Source organism: Lathyrus oleraceus, chromosome 2, assembly GCF_024323335.1.
Source record: "Lathyrus oleraceus cultivar Zhongwan6 chromosome 2, CAAS_Psat_ZW6_1.0, whole genome shotgun sequence".
Taxonomy (NCBI): Eukaryota; Viridiplantae; Streptophyta; class Magnoliopsida; order Fabales; family Fabaceae; genus Lathyrus; species Lathyrus oleraceus.
Genome location: NC_066580.1, coordinates 80,843,624 through 80,865,996, shown reverse-complemented (window position 1 = coordinate 80,865,996; position 22,373 = coordinate 80,843,624). Strand labels below are relative to the sequence as shown.

Sequence of the window (22,373 nt, the reverse complement as noted above, 5' to 3'; positions counted from 1 at the left end):
CCCAAGGCTGGGGAAAATTTGTGGAGCCAATCATCAAAGAAGACATGTTTGGATTGGGGTATACTCCGGGGTCTCAGAAGAATGAAGTCGGTACTTTCTCCAGCGGGGGTTTGGTTTCTCCCCACATCGTCAATGCTGCAGATGAAGACAAGGCTGACAGCAACTGTGACTTAGATAGCTGGATTCGCCCGTGTGTCCCGGGAGAAAAGCTCAACAATTGGTCGTCTGAAAAAGTCATCCGGGTTACTCTACTAAAAGAGTAATTTTTATTGTTTTCTTTTTATTACTGTAACACCCCAAAATTTGCCCTCCTCATTCATGCATTCATTTAGTATTTCATATTGCATTTCATCATGTCAATCAGAATTAGATCCAAAAAAAAAAACGAAAAAAAACGAAAAAAAAACGAAAAAATAAATAAATAAATAAATAAATAAACAAAATATAATAGAAAAAACTTGGACTTAGACCTCTTTCATTTGAGCCCACAAAGCCATGAAAATCAGGTTATAAAACAGGGAGATCAGACAGAAAAAGGAAGAGAAGCAAAATACTCTGAGGTTTCCTTGAAACAAAACCCTTGACAAAACCTGGAGAGGAACCTGACAGAGAACTCAGAGCAACCCCCAAGCAGCTCTGAAAAATTCAATCTGACTCACACACTTTCATCTCACACAAACCCTAACATTGCCTTGCAAACCCAGCCGTGCCATTTGATTTCAACTGATCTCTCCCATCAGGTTTGCCTCATTCCCATGATTTTATGCTCTTAATTTGGATCATCTGAATGTATGAGGGTTTGAGGTTTCTGAAACCATGTTGTTATCCATGAAAAAAATGCTTATCGTGTTTCACTAACCCTTTTGTTGAGTTTTTGTGAGGGCTCACAGACTCTTGCAGAGATGGTTTGCGTGGTTTTCCCACTTTATTTGTAGGGTACCCCCTGGAGGTTCATTCCGATTACCTGTACTGACTCACCTTTCTTTGATGGCATTAGCTTGGGAAATCCTTGGGTTTCTTACTCCTTTAATTGTTGTTACTTCGGATCTTCATCCGTGTGGTACTTTTACCTCTTTTCCGCATTTTATCGCTTTCTTAGCTGGAAGACCTCGATAGGAGGCATTTGTTTTCTTTTGTTTATTTACTTCTGAGCCCCTTTTGGCACATTTACTTTATACATGTTTGTTTTGTATGTGTTCGTATTCCTGCAGGTAGCGCGGTTCCTTCGTCAAGGACAACCTTTTTGCCCTTGAGCATCCCAAACCCTAAAACCCAAAGCAACACGTTAACTCCTTCTACTACAGGAGAGTAAGTCTCCAAAGGTCGAGCATCCGATAGATTGCATAGTGACGTCGTTCGTCCAAAACCCAATCCATAACCCCGTAGTTAGCCGAACTACGTTTTGCTCTGATTCTCATTCCAGATGAGATACGTAGGCATAAGACGCGATGTCTTAGCGAGCACACATCCCCCCAACCCATAGGTCAGCCGAGCTACGAAGACTCTGATTGTCATATTCAGATGAGATACGTATGCAGTGGATGCGACATCCGCGTGAGTCATTTTCATTTAACCCTTTTTTTGGTAAACAACACAAGATAAACTCACACCCTTTAGACAAGAACTACAAAAGTGGATCCCGTAGAGTACTACGGATGCGTAGGGGTGCTAATACCTTCCCTTCGCATAACCGACTCCCGAACCCAAGATTTGGTTGCGAGACCCCGTCTTGTCCTTTCCTTTTTCAGGTTTACTTCGAGCGTTTCCTTTCCCTCCTTTGGGATGAATAACGCACGGTGGCGACTCTTCTGTCATTTTCTTTCGCAGATTGTTTTTTCGCGCACTGTATTTTTCAGGTTGCTACAGCTGGCGACTCTGCTGGGGACTGAAAGAAGTTGACCTCTTGCTGGTCCATCTTCCCTAAGCGAGTCCCTCCTAGCTTGTGTGATTTCTTGTTTATTGGGTGTTCATGCTTTTGTACCTTTATTTGCTTACCTGCTTGCATGCATCTGTTGGATCTGTTTGTTTGTTTGTTGGGATGGGGTGTTCTATGAGAGATAAGCCCATTACCCAGACTTGAGTGTACACACAGGTTTTAGAGTGGATAATCATGAGGCTTGCGTGGCGTGTTGCTACGTTAAGTCGTTCGTGAAAAACCACACCCAGACGAGGTTTCTTTTGGATATATTATGTCTTACGGGTGTTCCGTAACGGCAGGATGTTCCTCTAGAAATCGTCGACTCTGGTGACCATTTCCCGAGAACTCAATCGAGGCCTCTCCTCCGAGACGTGATTATGTTAGCTCTGGTGGGCGCATTCTCGCTGCTCAATCCGAGGATCCCGAGACTGGGAACTTGCTATTAGGATGTCCTGTTGAGGGGAGTCAATGGAGGTCTTTTGTCCCGTAATAATACCAAACCTTCAGTGGTAAACGTATTATTCGCGACTGAAAGGCTGAAGCTGACAAACTTCTGTTCTTAGAACCTACTAGTGAGGGGCGGGCTAAATTCAGGAAACCTTAACCTCCAACCAACCCGGTTTTCTGGAGCAGAGTTTTGGTCTTGTATTATATTCCTCAATGAATTTCTCTCCAGGCAGTGCAACCTGACGGATGTTCAAGCGAATCCATCAATTCTGATTGACATGCCTTTGCATTGCATAACATCATCTGCATATTTGCATCCAACATCTCATGCTTATTCATTTGCAGGGTATTCCCTTTCAAAACGGGGGTGCCTTAACCCTTGTCTGTTTTGCAGGTGTCACCGCACTGTCTAATGTTTGTTCCCTGTATCAGGCAGTTATGGTCCCAAGCGAGTCCACAGGTACCCGACAAAGGAAAATCGTCCACAGCTAGCGATGGACCAAGTACAGAAAGAGCTGACTGATATGCGTGAAAGGATGGATCAGTTCATGACATTAATGACTGGTATGGCAGAAGGCCAGGAAAAGCTGAGGGAATTGGTTGAGCAACCGAGGCCCGATCCGGAGGTGGAGATACCAAATGCTGAGGGAAACCCTGGTAACCCTGGGAATGTTGATAACCTTGTGAACACTGGTAACGCGGGTAACGCAAATGCTGATGGAAACCCGGGTAATGTTGGAAACACAGGGAATGTTGGAAATGGTATTGGCGGAAGGTACAATGTGAATCAAGGAATTCGGATTAACGGGCGCCCTGTTACTGAAGAATATCATTATGATCAATTTTCTTTGCACGACGAGGCCCTCGAGACCACTCGCCGTATGAATGAGCTTGCTGAGAAGCTCAAATCTTTGGAGTCTCAAAATTCCTTAGGCTTTGATGTCACAAATCTTGGTCTGGTTCAGGGAGTAAGGATTCCTCACAAGTTCAAACCCCCTACTTTTGAGAAATACAACGGGGCTTCTTGCCCACGCACTCATCTCCAATCTTATCTGGGAAGGTTGGGAGCTCACACGGAAGATGAAAAGCTGTGGATGTACTATTTTGAAGACAACCTAACTGGAGCTTCTCGTGAATGGTATTCTCATTTGTCTCGTACTACCATCAAGAGCTGGAAAGACTTGGCAGAGGCTTTTGTCAAGCAATATCAATACAACTTGGACATGGCTCCAAATCGGACCTTGTTGCAAGGTATGTCTCAGACTACCAAGGAAACCTTTAAAGAGTATGCTCATCGTTGGAGACAGATTGCTGCGTCCGTCCAACCCCCTATGTCTGAAAGGGAGATTGCGGACATGTTCATGAACACTCTTCAAGGCAATTATATTGAGAGATTGGCTGCTTGCCCGTCAATCAGCTTTGCAGAGATAGTAATTGCTGGAGAAAGAATCGAGAGTCTATTGAAGATGGGCCGAATTCAAGACAATAGTGCTTCCAACTCATCAGGTCCCAAGAGACCATTTGCTGGTAACGGTCAGCAAAGAAAAGAAGGCGAGGCAAGCGTTGTGTATGCCGGCAGAGGCAGGGATAGAGGACGCCCTAATTGTTATCAAGATCAAGTGGCCGCAGTCACTATTCCAACACCTGTTCCTCAACCGCAATATCATCCGCAACAACAACCCAGGTACAACAATCAACAACAAGGAGGTAATTCGGGTCAGCAGAGACACTATCAACAACGTCCAAGGCAGACGGACCGGGTCATCGAGCCAATCCCAATGCCTTATTCTGTATTACTTCCCAAGCTGATTGACATGAATTTGGTTACGTTGAGAACTCTGGCCCCACCAATCGATCCAAAAAATTTGCCTAGAGGTTATGATGTCAACGCCAGATGTGCTTTTCACTCCAACGCACCTGGCCATACTACAGATAATTGCAAGGCTCTCCAGTTAAAGGTACAAGATTTGAGAGATGCCCAAGCTATCAATTTTGCTCCGGTGCCTAATGTTATCCAGAACCCGATGCCGGCTCACGGCGGGCAGAGGATTAATGATGTTGATAGTGGGGAAACTTTGAATTTGCTTTCTGATGTGACTAAGGTGAAGACTTCGCTGTCGGTGGTTAAAGACCGACTTCTGAAAGGACAGATTTTCCCGGGCTGTGGGGAAGAATGCAGAAATTGTCAAGCTGCCAAAAACGGATGTGACAGTTTGAGAAGAGGTATTCAGCAACTGATAGATGAAGGTTGTCTTCAGTTCGATCAGGCCCGTCCAGTGAAGAATGATGTATCGACGGTGACGTTTTATTTTACTCCTGAAGAAATATATGTTCCCGAGAGACTCGCTCTAACAACAATATATTTCCCAGAAAGTACAGAACCAGCAGCGGTGAACATCAAAAGTTAAGCACCAGTTGCAATTTACTCTGACAACCCTCAACCGACTTTGGTTGGTCCGATCACCATCACAATACCAGGACCCGATCCGTATGAGAAAGACAGTGCTATCCCGTGGCACTATTGGGTTGATATCTACTACCAGGGGCAGAGAGTTAACGAAGAAGACATTGACATTGGTAGCTCCGCCGTAGAAAATGTTGGAGGGGTTGGTGGCTTCACTCGTAGTGGACGCCTATTTGCACCATCAACATTACGCGCGAATACTGAAGCCGAGGCAGCTGCCAAGGCTAAAGGGAAACAGATGGCCGTCGAAGAGGTTACTACTGAGGAAGATCCTCCTAAGACCGCATTCGAGAAGGAAGTGGATGAGTTTATGAGGATTATCAAGAAAAGTGACTACAAGGTAGTCGACCAGCTAAATCAGACACCCTCAAAGATCTCCATTCTCTCACTATTGCTGTGCTCTGAGGCGCACAGAGCAGCCTTATTGAAAGTACTGAATATGGCCTATGTTCCACCAGAGATAATTGTTAACCAGCTGGAGTCGGTAGTTTCCAATGTAAACGCTAGCCGGGGGCTAGGTTTCACCGATAATGACCTGACATCTGAGGGCAGGAATCACAACAAAGCCTTGCATATCATAATGGAGTGCAAAGGGGTGATGCTTTCCCATGTTTTGGTTGATACAGGCTCTTCTCTGATTGTTCTTCCAAAGAAAGCCTTAATGAAGTTAGATTGCGATGACACCATCCTGAGGTCAAGTAACTTAGTTGTGAGGGCTTTTGATGGCTCTAAGAGAGTTGTCTTTGGCGAAGTTGAGTTTCCAGTTAAGATTGGACCGCAGGTGTTCAAGAGCACCTTGTGATGGATATCCAGCCTGCCTACAGCTGTCTGCTAGGTCGGCCTTGGATTCATGTTGCCGGTGCTGTTACTTCTACCCTCCACCAGAAGCTCAAATATGAACTAGAAGGTCAGGTCGTCACTGTCTGTGGTGAAGAGGATATTTTTGTAGGCCACCTGTCTACATTTAAGTATGTAGAGATGGACGGCGAGATGCACGCAATGCTGTGTCAGGGCTTCGAAGCCATAAACATCAATGAGGTCGCGCCCGAAGCTGTCTTTTCACCTGAGTTTGAGAAGGTCGGGACTTCTATCTCTTCATACAAGCAAGCTGTCGAAGTGGTTAAAGCTGGTAATGCCCAAGGCTGGGGCAAATTTGTGGAGCCAGTCATCAAAGAAGACAAGTTTGGATTGGGGTATGCTCCGGGATCTCAGAAGAATGAAACCGGTACTCTCTTCAGTGGGGGTTTGGTTTCTCCCCACATCGTCAATGCTGCAGATGAAGACAAGGCTGACAGCGACTGTAACTTAGATAGCTGGATACGCCCGTGTGTCCCGGGAGAAAAGCTCGACAATTGGTCGTCTAAAAAAATCGTCCGGGTTACTCTACTGAAAGAGTGATTTTTATTGTTTTCCTTTATTACATGCATAATAAAGTCTTACACTTTGACCAAGGTGTAACGGCTCATTTGTAGGGCCATCCATTTAGTTACATTTCACAATTATTTTTATCATCAATAAAGGACGGCTTTTGCAAACAATTTTGTGTTCTCTTTCTTTCAGTTTTTTTTACTTTTACAAACAAAAAAAAATGGCAATGTTTCTTTTTTCGTTTTTTCTTTCTTTCCAAAAAAAAAAAATCTCTCATTCTAAGGTAAAGCATGATCCTCCATCATGCAGAGCGGACCACCCGGATCTCACTACTAACGACACTGCTATGGCCAAGTATGACTTTGACAATCCTATCTATTAAGCCGAAGAAGGGGTTGAGGAAGATTGTGAATTGCCTGAAGGGTTAGCCAGATTGTTGAAACAGGAGGACCGAGCTATTACACCTTATCAGGAGGTTATTGAGACCGTCAACATCGGTACCGCAGACGACAAGAAAGAGATCAAGATCGGGGCAAGTCTACAGGCCGAGAGGAAAGACCGTTGATCATGTACTTGACTGTGTTAGAAAGGTCAATGGGTTGTGTGCTCGGTCAGCATGACGAGTCAGGTCGAAAAGAGCATGCAATATACTACCTTAGCAAAAGTTTACCGACTGTGAACAAAGATACTCATTGCTCGAGAAAACTTGTCGCGCTTTGGCATGGGCTGCTCGCCGACTAAGACAATATATGTTGACTCACATGACTCTATTGATATCAAAGATGGATCAAGTCAAGTATATTTTTGAAAAGCCAGCGTTTACCGGAAGGGTTGCTAGGTGGCAAATGATGCTGACAGAGTATGACATCCAATACACTTCACAAAAAGCCATCAAGGGAAGTGTCTTGTCAGACTATCTTGCAAAGCAACCGATTGATGATTACCAACCTATGAGGTTTGACTTTCCTGATGAGGACATCATGTTTCTCAAATCAAAAGATTGAGAGGAACCACTCCCGGAGGAGGGGCCTGACCCTGAATCCAAATGGGTTATGATGTTTGATGGGGCGGTCCACGTCAATGGTCGCGGAGTTGGTGTAGTGTTGATCACACCGGAAGGGGGTTCATATGCCATTTGGTGCCATAATAACTGTTCCCTGCACCAACAATGAAGTCGGATACGAAGCTTGTATCCTAAGACTTGAGGAAGCCGTCAATATACAGATTAAAACCCTGGATGTATACGGGGATTCAGCTTTGGTCATCAATCAAACCAACGGGAAATGGTATACACCTCAGCCTCATCTGGCTCCTTACAAAGACTACACGAGAAGATTGTTGACTTTATTTTGAAGAAAACTAATTTGCTGATGCTTTGTTTACCTTGTCTTCGATGATTAAGGTGCTATGCTGGAACTACGTACCCAGAATTAACGTATCTCGGTCAGAGACGAATGAAGAAAGCATTTGGTCAGAAAGTGTGCCCTCGGGGGTATCAAGTCGGTGAATGGGTACTCAAAAGATTTCTTCCTCCCAACACAGATCACAAGGGCAAATGGACACCGAACTATGAGGTCCGTACGTGGTTAAAAGGATTTTCTATGGCGGAGCTTTGATGCTAACAACCATGGATGGCGAAGGATTCCCGTCCCCTATTAACTCAGACGCGGTTAAAAAAAAAATACTTCGCATAAAATAGACCCGCTGGACGATAAAAAGAATAGTCCAGGCAAAAAAAGGGCATCCCGACGAACCAAAAAAAAAAGAATAAAGAGGTTCGGGCAAAAATTAGGGATATAAAAAAAGAGTACACCCGGTGAGTCGAAAACCCAAAAGGGCGGCTCAGGCAAAAATGGGTATCCCGGTGGATTGAAAACCCGAAAAGGGGGCGATCCAGGCAAAAGTTAGGGAATAAGCGAATGACTGTGATCTAAGTTCATCAGTGTTATATCACCGTTTCATTCAATCCGGCAATCTTCGAAGGTTAAAGATCGACTAATCATCCACTTCAGAAAGCAAGATGAGCAGAGCGTCTTGAGGACATACGAGCCATAGCAGAGTCGAAACTCGGTGGGACCCCGTATCCCCATTGCCATTAGGATAGTTCTCTTTTTATAGCGATCACCTCTTTTCAGGGATCAGCTTCCTGATACCCTCGCCTATTCCTGGCACAAATTTTCTCCCCAGTAAGAGTCGAATAATTCAGTTAAAGAGCCTCTTTATTTTTCATTTATCAGTTTGTTTGCAAAAATGTCCGAAATTTTGATAAAACATATTGCATATGAACATAATGGTGGCTTTTGCAGATGATTTGCACAGGAAAACATTTAAAATTTCTTTGAATGTGCTTAATCCCGGACGGTGAATTCAAACCGAGTAATTCCCCCGAGGCATACGTGTATTTTTGGTTGCAGGTCACAGGAACTGGATGCCAAGTCATGAATCCTCATCCCCAAGCGGTTGACAAAGTCTCTCCTCAGCAGAGCATGTTCCCCAGCAGAGTTGATAGTATCCAGACTATATATCCCAAGCGGAGTTGACAGTGTCAGACTGTATCTTCCTAGCAACAGCGAAGTGGTTGCATAACCAACAGATGAGAGGGTGGTGTTCCCAGTGTTCATCTCATTCCCCAGCAGATTATTTTTAACAGATTTGTTAATCCCCAGCTTGAGGGCGATTAGCAAGTTCATATCCCCAGCAAAGGTCGTTTCCTACGACATTTCCCCAGGAAGTGTTTTCCCCACAGACTCTCCTCACAGAGCCTCGCCGAACAAAGTTTCCATAGTTGATACTCCCCCTGCAAGGTCAACTTTTCAAGCAGCCAATTTATTTTTGGTGGCTCATTGGTCCCGGCAGACGGATCATTCCCCACAGAGCATTCAAGGATTGATACAGCGATCTGTTCCCTACCGGAGTTTGCTTCCCCAAGCAGATTTCTTTTTACTCCATGCATAACATTTGCATTTGCATGCATATCATATCAAGCATACACATAAGCTGATAAACAGGTTCTTCCAAGCAGACTGAAGAATTACTTTACAACCAAGGTCATGAGATCCAGCCAGAGGATCAAGCGTGAGTGATCCAACCTGAGGGTCGTTTTGAAGATTCAGCTTGAGAATCGTGTTCCAGTGATCCAGCCTGAGGGTCATTTCGAAGATTCAGCCTGAGAATCGTGTTCCAGTGTTCCAGCCTGAGGGTCATTTCGAAGATTCAGCCTGAGAATCGTGTTCCAGTAAGCCAGCCTAAGGCTCAACTTGAAGATTCCCCAGTGAAGTCGCCTATAAGCTTTATTTCCCCAACAAGCCCAAGTCTAGTTGAGGAGTCGTTACAACATGTTCTAGCCCGAAGAATATGTATGAAGCCCAAAATTGGAATATTCTCGAAGCTGCATATCTAATATGAAGGTCGGGTGTAGATTTCAAAAGAGGGTCAACCAGCGCATGCCTCAGATGCGGGATCCTAATGATGGGAATTTATCATCAAAACAATCCAGATCTAGCCAGAAGATCGAAGTAGATTCAGCCAGAGAATCGAAACAAAGAAGATCTAGCCAGAAGATCGAAAATCGCAACAATTCAGATCTAGCCAGAAGATCGAAGTAGATTCAGCCAGAGAATCAAAGGAAATAGATTCAGCCAGAAGGAGATCTAGCCAGAAGATCGAAGAAGATCTAGCCAGAAGATCAAAATCGTATCCAACCCGAGGATCAAAATTAATATCCAACCAGAGGATTAAATTGAGTATAGGTTCAGCCAGAGGATCGAAACTCCAGATTAAGCCAGAAGACTGATTCAGATCCAGCCAGAGGATCGGAAGAAAAATAAACAGCGCGGTGTATTTCCGCGTTTTTGTGGTGTTCTCGGAGCGCAAATTTTTGGTCTGTCTTTGGTATTCAATCACAGCTCACCCCGTTTGTCTGATAAGCTGTTCGCTTTCATCCTACTCGGGTTAGCTGATGATTGAATAGGGGCAGCTGTAACACCCCAAAATTTGCCCTCCTCATTCATGCATTCATTTAGCATTTCATATTGCATTTCATCATGTCAATCAGAATTAGATCCAAAAAAAATAAAATAAAATAAAAAATGAAAAAAAAAAACGAAAAAATAAATAAATAAAAATAAATAAAAAAATAAACAAAATATAATAGAAAAAACTTGGACTTGGACCTCTTTCATTTGAGCCCACAAAGCCATGAAAATCAGGTTATAAAACAGGGAGATCAGACAGAAAAAGGAAGAGAAGCAAAATACTCTGAGGTTTCCTTGAAACAAAACCCTTGACAAAACCTGGAGAGGAACCTGACAGAGAACTCAGAGCAACCCCCAGGCAGCTCTGAAAAATTCAATCTGACTCACACACTTTCATCTCACGCAAACCCTAACATTGCCTTGCAAACCCAGCCGTGCCATTTGATTTCAACCGATCTCTCCCATCAGGTTTGCCTCATTCCCATGATTTTATGCTCTTAATTTGGATCATTTGAATGTATGAGGGTTTGAGGTTTCTGAAACCATGTTGTTATCCATGAAAAAAATGCTTATCGTGTTTCACTAACCCTTTTGTTGAGTTTTTGTGAGGGCTCACAGACTCTTGCAGAGATGGTTTGCGTGGTTTTCCCACTTTATTTGTGGGGTACCCCCTGGAGGTTCATTTCGATTACCTGTATTGAGTCACCTTTCTTTGATGGCATTAGCTTGGGAAATCCCTGGGTTTCTTACTCCTTTAATTGCTGTTACTTCGGATCTTCATCCGTGTGGTACTTTTACCTCTTTTCCGCATTTTATCACTTTCTTAGCTGGAAGACCTCGATAGGAGGCATTTGTTTTCTTTTGTTTATTTACTTCTGAGCCCCTTGTTGGCATATTTACTTTATACATGTTTGTTTTGTATGTGTTCGTATCCCTGCAGGTAGCGCGGTTCCTTCGTCAAGGACTGCCTTTTTGCCCTTGAGCATCTCAAACCCTAAAACCCAAAGCAACACGTTAACTCCTTCTACTACAGGCGAGTAAGTCTCCAAAGGTCGAGCATCCGGTAGATTGCGTAGTGACGTCATTCGTCCAAAACCCAATCCATAACCCCGTAGTTAGCCGAACTACGTTTTGCTCTGATTCTCATTCCAGATGAGATACGTAGGCATAAGACGCGATGTCTTAGCGAGCACACATCCCCCTAAGCCATAGGTCAGCCGAGCTACGAAGACTCTGATTCTCATATTCAGATGAGATACGTATGTAGTGGATGCGACATCCGCGCGAGTCATTTTCATTTAACCCTTTTTTTTTGGTAAACAACACAAGATAAACTCACATCCTTTAGACAAGAACTACAAAAGTGGATCCCGTAGAGTACTACGGATGCGTAGGGGTGCTAATACCTTCCCTTCGCATAACCGACTCCCGAACCCAAGATTTGGTTGCGAGACCCCGTCTTGTCCTTTCCTTTTTCAGGTTTACTTCGAGCGTTTCCTTTCCCTCCTTTGGGATAAATAACGCACGGTGGCGACTCTTCTGTCATTTTCTTTCGCCGATTGTTTTTTCGCGCACTGTATTTTTCAGGTTGCTACAATTACATGAATAATAAAGTCTTACACTTTGCCCAAGGTTTAATGACTCATTTGTAGGGCCATCCATTTACTTACATTTCGCAATTATTTTCATCATCAATAAAGGACAGCTTTTGCAAACAATTTTGTGTTCTCTTTCTTTCAATTATTTTTTACTTTTACGATAAAAATGGCAATCTTTCTTTTCCGTTTTCTTTCCAAAAAAATCTCGTTCTAAGGTAAAAGCATGATCCTCCATCATGCATAGACGAACACGCGGATCTCACTGCTAACGACACTGCTATGGCCAAGTATGACTTCGACAATCCTATCTATCAAGCCGAAGAAGGGGTTGAGGAAGATTGTGAATTGCCTGAAGAGCTAGCCGTGTTGTTGAAACAGGAGGACCGAGCTATTACACCTTATCAGGAGGTGATTGAGACCGTCAACATTGGTACCGAAGACGACAGAAAGAGAGGTTCACGGCTTCCTAGGCAGATTGAACTACATTTCAAGGTTCATATCTAATCTTACAGCCACATGCGAGCCATTGTTCAAAATGCTGAGAAAAGAGCAACAAGTCAGTTGGAATGATGATTGTCAAAAAGTTTTTGAAAGGATAAAAGAGTATTTACAAGAGCCTCCGATTCTAATGCCTCTAGTAGAGGGAAGACCGTTGATCATGTACTTAACTGTGTTAGAAAGGTCAATGGGTTGTGTGCTCGGTCAGTATGACGAGTCAGGTCGAAAAGAGCACGCAATATACTACCTTAGCAAAAAGTTTACCGACTGTGAATAAAGATACTCACTGCTCGAAAAAACTTGTTGCGCTTTGGCATGGGTTGCTCGCCGACTAAGACAGTATATGTTGACTCACACGACTCTATTGATATCAAATATGGATCCAGTCAAGTATATTTTTGAAAAGCCAGCGCTTACCGGAAGGGTTGCTAGGTGCCAAATAATACTGACAGAGTATGACATCCAATACACTTCACAAAAAGCCATCAAAGGAAGTGTCTTGTCAGGCTATCTTACAGAGCAACCGATTGATGATTACCAACCTATGAGGTTTGACTTTCCTGATGAGGACATCATGTTTCTCAAATCGAAAGATTGCGAGGAACAACTCCCGGAGGAGGGGCCTGACCCTGAATCCAAATGGATTATGATGTTTGATGGGGAGGTCAACGTCAATGGTCGCGGAGTTGGTACGGTGTTGATCACGCCGGAGGAAATTCATATACCATTTTGTGCCAGAATAACTTTTCCCTGCACCAACAATGAAATCGTTCTCGATACAATCAGCTGAGCCTAGTTGAGGAAAAGAGACTAACAGCTATATGCCATGGCCAGCTATATCAGAGACGAATGAAGAGAGAATTTGATCAGAAAGTGCGCCCTCGGGAGTATCAAGTTGGTGAATTGGTACTCAAAAGAATTCTTCCTCTCAACACAGATCACAGGGGCAAATGGACACCGAACTATGAGGGTCCATACGGAGCTTTGATGCTAACAACCATGGATGGCGAAGACTTCCCATCCCCTGTCAACTCAGACGCAGTTAAAAAATACTTCGCATAAAATAGACCCGCTGGACGGTAAAAAGAATAGTCCAGGCAAAAAGGGCATCCTAACGAACCAAAAAAATAAATAAAGAGGTTCGGGCAAAAATTAGGGATATAAAAATATAAAAAAATGTACACCCGGTGAGTGGAAAACCCGAAAGGGCGGCTCATGCAAAAAAGGGTATCCCGGTGGATTGAAAACCCAAAAGGGCGGTCCATGCAAAAGAGGGAATAAGCGAATGACTGCGATCAGAGCTCATCTGTGTTATATCACCGTTCCGTTCAATCCGGCAATCTCCGAAGGTTAAAGATCGACTAATCATCCACTTCAGAAAGCAAGATGAGCAGAGCGTCTTGAGGTCATACGAGCCATAGCAGAGTCGAAACTTAGTGGGACCCCGTATCCACATTGCCATTAGGATAGTTTCTTTTGTTCAATTTATAGCGGTCGCCTCTTTTCAGGGATTAGCTTCCTAATGTACTCGCCTATTCCTGGCACAATTTTTTCAACCAATAAAAGTCAAATATTTCAGTTAAAGAGCCTCTTTATTTCTCATTTATCAGTTCGTTTGCAAAAGATGTCTAAATTCTTGATGAAACATATTGCATCTGAACATAATGGTGGCTTTTACAGATGATTTGCACAGGAAAACATTTAAAATTGCTTTGAATATGTTTAATCCCGGACGGTGAATTCAAACCGAGCAATTCCCCCGGGACATACGTGTGTGTTTGTAGGTTACAGGAACTGGATGCCAAGTCATGAATCCTCATCCCCAAGCGGTTGACAAAGGCTCTCCTCAGCAGAGCACGTCCCCCAGTAGAGTTGCACCTTGTATCCCCAGCAATAGCGGAGTAGTTGCATACCCAACAGAGAAGAGGGTAGTGTTCCCAGTGTTCATCTCATTCCCCTGCAGATTATTTTTAACAGATTTGTTTTGATCCTCAGCCTGAGGACGATTAGCAAGTTCGCATCCCCAGCAAAGGTCGATTCCTACGACATTTCCCCAGGAAGTGCTTTCCCCATAGACTCTCCTCATAGAGCCTCGCCAAACAAAGTTTCCATGGTTGATACTTCCCCAGCAAGGTCAACTTTCCAGAAAAAAGCTAATTTATTTTCGGTGGCTCCCCGGTCCCGGCAGACGGATCGTTCCCCACAGCGCATTCAAGGATTGATACAGCGATCCGTTACCTACCGGAGCTTGCTTCCCCAAGCAGATTTCGTTTTTGCACCATGCATAACATTTGCATTTGCATTTGCATGCATATCAAGCATACACATAAGCTGATAAACGGTTTCTTCAAAGCAGACTGAAGAATTACTTTACAACCAAAGTCATGAGATTCAGCTAGAGGATCAAGTGCGTGTGATCCATCATGAGGGTCATTTCGAAGATTCAGCCTGAGAATCATTTTCCAATGTGCCAGCCTGAGGTTCAATTTGAAGATTCAGCCAGAGAATCGCCTACAAGCGTTATTTCCCCAGCAAACCAGCTAGAGGAGTAGATTGACAGTTCAACAGAAAATCAATCTACGAGAGGATCCAGCCCGCGGATCGCAATTTAAAAACAAAAGTCTAATTGAAGGGTCGTTACAACATGTTCTAGCCTGAAGAATATGTACGGAGCCCAAAAAGTGGAATATTCTCGAAGCTGCATGTCTAACACGAAGATTGGGTGTAGGTTTCGAAAGAGGGTCAACCAGCGCATGCCTCAGATGCGAGATCCTGATGATGGGAATTTATCATCAAGTCGAAGCAGGTCTAGCCAGAAGATCGAAGAAGATCTAGCCAGAAGATCAAAGTAGATCTAGCCAGAAGATCGAAGTCAAGTCTAGCCCGAAGACCGGAAATAGATTCATCCAGAGAATCGAAACAATTCAGATCTAGCCAGAAGATCGAAGAAGATCTAGCCAGAAGATCAAAGTAGATCTAGCCAGAAGATCGAAGTCAAGTCTAGCCCGAACACCGGAAATAGATTCATCCAGAGAATCGAAACAATTCAGATCTAGCCAGAAGATCGAAGAAGATCTAGCCAGAAGATCAAAGTAGATCTAGCCAGAAGATCGAAGTCAGGTCTAGCCCGAAGATCGGAAATAGATTCAGCCAGAGAATCGAAACAATTCAGATCTAGCCAGAAGATCGAAGAAGATCTAGCCAGAAGATTGAAATCATATCCATCCCGAGGATCAAAATCGTATCCAGCTCGAGGATCAAAATTAACATCCAACCAGAGGACTAAATTGAGTATAGATTCAGCCAGAGGATCGAAACTCTAGATTAAATCAAAAGACTGATTCAGATTCAGCCAGAGGATCGGAAGAGAAATAAATAGCGCGGTGTATTTCAGAGCGTAAATTTTCGGTCTGTCTTTGGAATTCAATCACAGCTCACCCTGTTTGTCTGATAAGCTGTTCGCTTTCATCCTCCTCGGGTTAGCTGATGACTGAATAGGGGCAGCTGTAACACCCCAAAATTTGCCCTCCTCATTCATGCATTCATTTTTAGGTCATTTAACATTTCACATTGCATTTCATCATTATCAATCAGAATTAGATACATTGCATTTCATCATGTCAATCGGGATTAGCTCCAAGAAGCTTGAACATCATCCAGGACACTTTGTGGGTTCTATTTAGATTATCAGTCAACACAAGGGAAAGACTTGAGTTACTTCCAACAGGTTCAAATAAGGTCTATTCGTCAGTCAAAACGTTAATCTTGAAGGAGCAAAAGTTTGTTCATGAGTTGTCATGCTCGCTAGGCGAGCAGAATGAGTCGCCTAGCGAGTCCCAAGAAAAGCCACCAAAATCACCTACGCTCAGAGGAATTTCTTGAACGGTCATGCTCGCTAGGCGAAGCCCACGTGTTTTAAAAAAAATACAAAAAAGAACGAAAAAAAAGAACGAAAAAAAAACGAAAAACGAAAAAGAAAAATAAATAAATAAATAAAAAAATAAAATAAAATAAAATAAAATAAAATAAAATAAATAAATAAGTAAATAAAATATAACAGAAAATTTTTGGACTTGGGCCTCTCTCATTTGAGCCCACAGGTCCACAAAAATCAGGTTATAAATTCAGAGTTTCAGTGAAACAAAAGACCATTCTATTCCTATTACCCTGGCTGGGAAAAAGATAGTGAGAAAAGAGCTAACAGAGTTCAGAGAAACCTCCAGAGACTGAAGGGAACTCATCTGCAAAGAACCAATTCCATCTCATATAAACCCTCAGATTTCTTTGCAAACCCAACCGGGAAATTCAATTTCATTCGATCTCTCCAGTCAGGTTTGCCTTATTCCCATTACTTTATGCTTTTAATTTGAATGCTCTGAATGTATAAGGTATTATGGGTGAATTTGATACCCTTTTGATGCATGTGTTTGACAAGAGGTTTAGGCCTCCTACCCTTGGTTGCTTTTTGTGAGCTTTTTGTGAATTTTAATGGCATGATTCATGTGGTCACATTTTGATTTGGGGGCAACTTTTGATTACCCTATCTTGTTTCTCTAACCTGTTTGTTGAGTTTTTTTTTGTGAGGGATCATGTGACTCTTGCAGAGATGGCTTGCCTGGTGTTCCACTTTATTTGTGGGATACCACCTGGAGGTTTATTCCGATTACCTGTACTGACTCGCTTTCTTTGATGGTGCTAGCTTGAGAGATCTCTGGGTTTCTTACCTCTTCATTTGCTATTGCTTCGGATCTTTATCCGTGTGGTAGATCTCTTAACCCCCTTTATCTTTCCCGCATTTTACTACTTTTTGCCTAAAGACCTCCATGAAGAGGCAATTGACGGAAAAAAGGGATTAGCAGCCAATCCCCCGTTATTCAGTGCGTCGTTCTTTAAGATCACACTACGTGTCGATGCTTCTGAACAAAAACCCCAGATCTTTTGTCCGGTCAGTCAGTGGAGAGGGTTCCAGCTTTCTGAGCCCCCACTTTTGTCATGAGCTCACCCTGTTCAGGGTTAAGAGCTATGAGGTCTTATCCTCATTACCCTTTTTGCATGAGCGTTCCTAAAACGCAAATAACTCATTGATTTTTCTTCTCCTAAGAACACGTTTACTCCTTCTACTACAGGCGAGTAAGTCTCCAAAGGTCGAGCATCCGGTAGATTGTGTAGTAACGTCGTTCACCCCAAAAACACAACCCTTACCCCGTAGTAAGCCGAACTACGGCTTGCTCTGATTCTCATTCCAGATGAGATACGTAGGCATAAGACGCGACGTCTTAGCGAGCACACACTCCCCCCTAACCCATAGGTAGCCGAGCTACGAAGACTCTGATTCTCATATTCAGATGAGATACGTATGCAGTGGATGCGACATCTGTGCAAGTCATTTCCGTTTGACCCTTTTTTTAGTAAATAGTATATTAGATAAACCCACACCCTTTAGACAAGAACTACAAGAGTGGATCCCGTAGAGTACTACGGATGCGTTGGGGTGCTAATACCTTCCCTTCGCATAATCGACTCCCGAACCCAAGATTTGGTTGCGAGACCTTGTCTTTCCCTTCCCTTTTTCCAGGTTTACTTTGAGCGTTTCCTTTCCCTCCTTTGGGATAAATAACGCACGGTGGCGACTCTTCTGTCTTTTCTTTTTCGCCGATTGTTTTTTTTTCGCAGGTAGGTTGCGACACTAAGATGCATGTTTGTGGCATTTCATCGCGTCTTGAAACGTTACCAGTGCGTTGGCATCGGTCGCAATTTATAACCGCATTATGGATATCTTTCCATAGAGTAGGCCAAAAGAGGCCCGATTGTAAGATCTTAGCGCAAGTTTTTGATGTGCTTTCGTGCCCACCATAGGGGCCGGAATGGAAATGAGAGATTATGTCGTATGTTTCATCCTCAGGAACACATCAACGGAAAATACCGTCGGTGCCTCTTTTGAAAAGCAGAGGTTCATCCCAGTAGTATTATTTTAGATCATGAAAGAATTTCTTCTTTTGTTGGTAAGATAGGTCCGGTGGAAGTACTCTAACAGCTAGGTAGTTGACAAAATCAGCATACCATGGTAGAGTTGCATTCACATGAATTTCTTCCACGGATTCTTCTATTTCGCTATCATTTATTGTTAGTTCAGACATGTGTCTTTCCATTTGGGCTATAAGTAGTTCGTAAGGGAAATCATCATTGGATGGAATTTGTTCAGGTTTATTCCCTTCGATTCGTGATAAGTGGTCTCCTACTACGTTTTCAGTACCCTTCTTATCTTTTATCTCTAAGTCAAATTCTTGTAAGAGTAGGATCCAACTTAAGAGTCTTGGTTTGCAATCCTTCTTACTTTGCAGATATCTAATAGCGGCGTGGTCAGTATAGATAATGATTTTCACCCCTACTAAGTAGGAACGGAATTTGTCTAAGGCGAACACAACGGCTAGAAGTTCCTTTTCAGTGGTGGCGTAGTTCATTTGGGCTGGATCTAGTGTTCTACTTGCGTAGTAGATAGCATGAAGTTTCTTATCCTTTCTTTGTCCTAGTACTACGCCTACGGCATAATCACTCGCATCACACATGATTTCGAAAGGTAATCTCCATTCAGGTGGTTGCATGATAGGTGCGGTTATTAAAGATGTTTTTAATTGCTTAAATGTTGTTAAACATTTTTCATCAAAGATAAAGTCAACGTCTTTCATTAATAAACTCGTAAGTGGCTTGGTAATTTAAAAAAAACTTTGATAAAACGTCGGTAGAAACCGGCGTGTCCTAAAAAGCTTCGTATTTCTCGTACGGTTTTTGGAGGTTGAAGATTCTCTATAATTTCGATCTTAGCTTTGTCTACTTCAATTCCTTTATCAGATACTATGTGTCCTAACACGATTCCTTGTTGGACTATGAAATGACATTTCTCCCAATTCAAAACGAGATTCACCTTTACGCATCTTTTAAGTACCATTTCAAGGTTTGATAGACATCCTTCGAAGCTCTGCCCATAAACAGAAAAGTCGTCCATAAAGACTTCCATATTGTCGTCTATAAAATTAGTGAAGATTGACATCATGCATCTTTGGAATGTTGCGGGAGCGTTACATAATCAAAATGGCATTCGTCGGTAAGCGAATGTACCATAAGGGCACGTGAAGGTTGTCTTCTCTTGGTCGTCAGGATGGATTAGAATTTGAAAGAATCCTGAATAACCGTCTAGATAGCAGAAGTGGGAATACTTAGCCAATCGTTCAAGCATTTGGTCAATGAAAGGCAGAGGAAAATGATCCTTCCGAGTGACTTTGTTTAGTTTTCTATAATTGATGCACATTCTACTTCGGGTCACAACTCTTTGCACTATAGATTTGCCCTTCTCATTCTTAACAACTGTAACACCCCCTTTCTTGGGTACTACATGAACGGGGCTAACCCATTGACTATCGGAGATCGGGTATATGATTCCAGCATCTAGTAACTTCTTTACTTCATCCTTGACTATAATACTTAATATTATGTAGATCATTCTCTGGTGTTCTCTAGAGGTTTTACAATCTTCCTCCAGCATAATGCGATGCATACAGATAGAATGACTTATTCCTTTTAGGTCGGCGATGTTGTAGCCTGACGCAGTTGGATATTTTCTTAAGACATCTAGTAACTTTTCAGTTTCCATCTGTCCCAAGTCATCGTTGACTATTATGGTCTTTTGAGTTCAGTGTTTAGGAATTCGTATCTTAGGTTCTTTGGTAGTGTTTTTAATTCCATGTCTGGTTTGTTCGGGCATGGCATGTGGTTGGGTGTAAGTGCTAAGCATTCGCTTAGATTGTCATTTTGGTATGGTTCACGCCAATTATCATCTTCAAAGATTGGAGGGATTTGGATTTTCATTATATCAGAATATGTGGTTTCTTACATCTCTATCTCTCTTACACCCTCGTCTATGACATCAAGTAGATAATAGGTATCATCTATAGCCGACGCTTGTAAGAATTGTGTCAAGATGAATTCAACCTTTTCTTCTCCAACTTCGAATGTTAGCTTACCGCTTTTCACGTCTATTATGGCTCTGGCGGTGGATAGGAATGGCCTTCCTAATATAATAGGTGTACTGGCATCTTCTTTAATATCCATGATTATGAAGTCTGTAGGAATGTATAATTGTCATACACGTACTAGGACATTCTCTAGTATACCGACATGATATTTGATTGAGCGGTCAGCTAATTGAACAAACATCTTGGTTGGTCTTAGTTCTCCCATGTTGAGCCTTTTACAGATGGTTAAGGGCATTACACTAATGATGGCTCCTAGGTTGCATAGAGCTTTGTCTATGATGAATTTTCCAATGACACAGGGTATGGAGAAACTACCTGGGTCTTTTAGTTTGGGAGGCATGCTATTTTGGATTATTGCGCTACACTCAGTAGTAAGTGTAACAGTTTCATTATCCTTGATATTTTTCTTATTGGATAGGATCTCCTTAAGAAATTTGGCATATGAGGGCATTTGTGTGATGGCTTCTGTAAAGGGAATTGTAATGTTTAGTTGCTTCAGAAGTTCAATAAATTTCCTAAATTGCCTTGTAGTTTTAGAATTTGTGAGTCTTTGAGGATACAAAATGGGTGGTTTATAAGGTGGTGGAGGCACATAAGGTTATTATTTCTCTTCGGCCTCTCGGGTATTATCTTCCTTCTCCTTTGGTTCACTTATCTCCTTAGTTGTAGTTTTGTCTGGTTTTTGGTAAATGGAAGGATTTTGGAGTCTTGGATCTACGGGTCCGTCTATTTCTTTTCCACTCCTCAGTATAACGTCATTTGGATGTCCTTTTGGATTAGGTTGCGGCTGTCCAAGAAATGTGCCAGTGGGAGTGGCAGTAGATGCTTGTTATTGAGCCACTTGTGAAATTTGTGTTTCAAGCATTTTGTTGTGGGTGGCTAAGGCGTCTACTTTGCTCGCTAGTTGTTTAAGTTGCTCGCTAGTATGTATGTTTTGGTTCAAGAAGTCTTTGTTTGTCTGAGCTTGGGTAGATATGAAGCTTTCCATCATTAGTTCAAGGTTGGACTTCCTAGGCATGTTAGGAGCATTATTAGTTGGCTTTTGATATCCAGGCAGAACAGCGGGTGCTTGGCCAGGTGCATACAGGGCATTGTTATTCTTATACGAAAAGTTAGGATGATTTTTCCAACCTGGGTTGTAGGTATTCGAATAAGGATTTCCTTGTGCGTAATTCACTTGATCAGTTGGGACTCCTGCTAATATTTGATATTCTGGTGCAGTGTATCCAGGAGTTCCACATAACTCATAAATTGGAGTCACGGCAGCCACGGTGGTTGCGGGTGATATGGTCAAGTTGTCTAACTTTTGAACAAGGGCATTTACTTTTGCATGGACGTGGTCAAGGCTACTGATTTCGTTTATTCCACTTTTTGTTTGGGACTTTTCTACTGGAGTTCTTTCACCTCCCCATTGGCAATGGTTTTGGGCCATATTTTGAATGAGTTAATAGGCTTCGTTGTATGGCTTGTCCATAAGTGCACCGCCTGCGACAACGTCTACTGTCAATCTTGTGTTATATAGAAGCCCATTATAAAATGTGTGAATGATCACCCACTCTTCGAGACCGTGATGTGGACATATCCTCATCATGTCTTTGTATCTCTCCCACGCGTCGTAGAGAGATTCTACATCTTTTTATCGAAATCCGTTGATTTGAGCTCTCAGCATAGTAGTTTTGCTTGGCGGAAAATATCGGGATAAGAAAACGTTCTTCAGTTCTTCCCATGTTGTAACTGAGTTGGATGGCAAGGATTGCAACCAAGCCCAAGCTCTGTCTCTTAGTGAGAAAGGAAAGAGGAGTAGTCTTATCGCATCTTGAGATACACCATTCGCCTTCACAGTGTCTGCGTACTGCACAAACTTGGTCAAATGTTCATTAGGGTCGCCCGTAGGATTTCCAGCAAATTGATGTTATTGGACGGCTGATAATAATGAGGGTTTCAGCTCGAAATCGTTTCAATTGATAGCAGGGGCAACAATGCTGCTCTGAGGTTCTTGTTAGGACGGGGTAGCGTAGAACTTAAGAGGACGATCTTGTGGATCTACTGCAGCCATGGTTGGTTTTTCAACTGGTT

The 22,373-nt window shown here is 42.8% G+C and overlaps 1 non-coding gene across 1 annotated transcript; it reads left to right on the top strand.

Moving 5' to 3' along the window:
• The first annotated feature begins 21,859 nt into the window (after nt 1-21,859).
• Nucleotides 21,860-21,966, top strand: LOC127124220 (small nucleolar RNA R71). The gene has a single exon (XR_007803842.1). It is a non-coding gene; the product is annotated as a small nucleolar RNA R71 (small nucleolar RNA).
• The last annotated feature ends 407 nt before the right edge of the window (nt 21,967-22,373 follow it).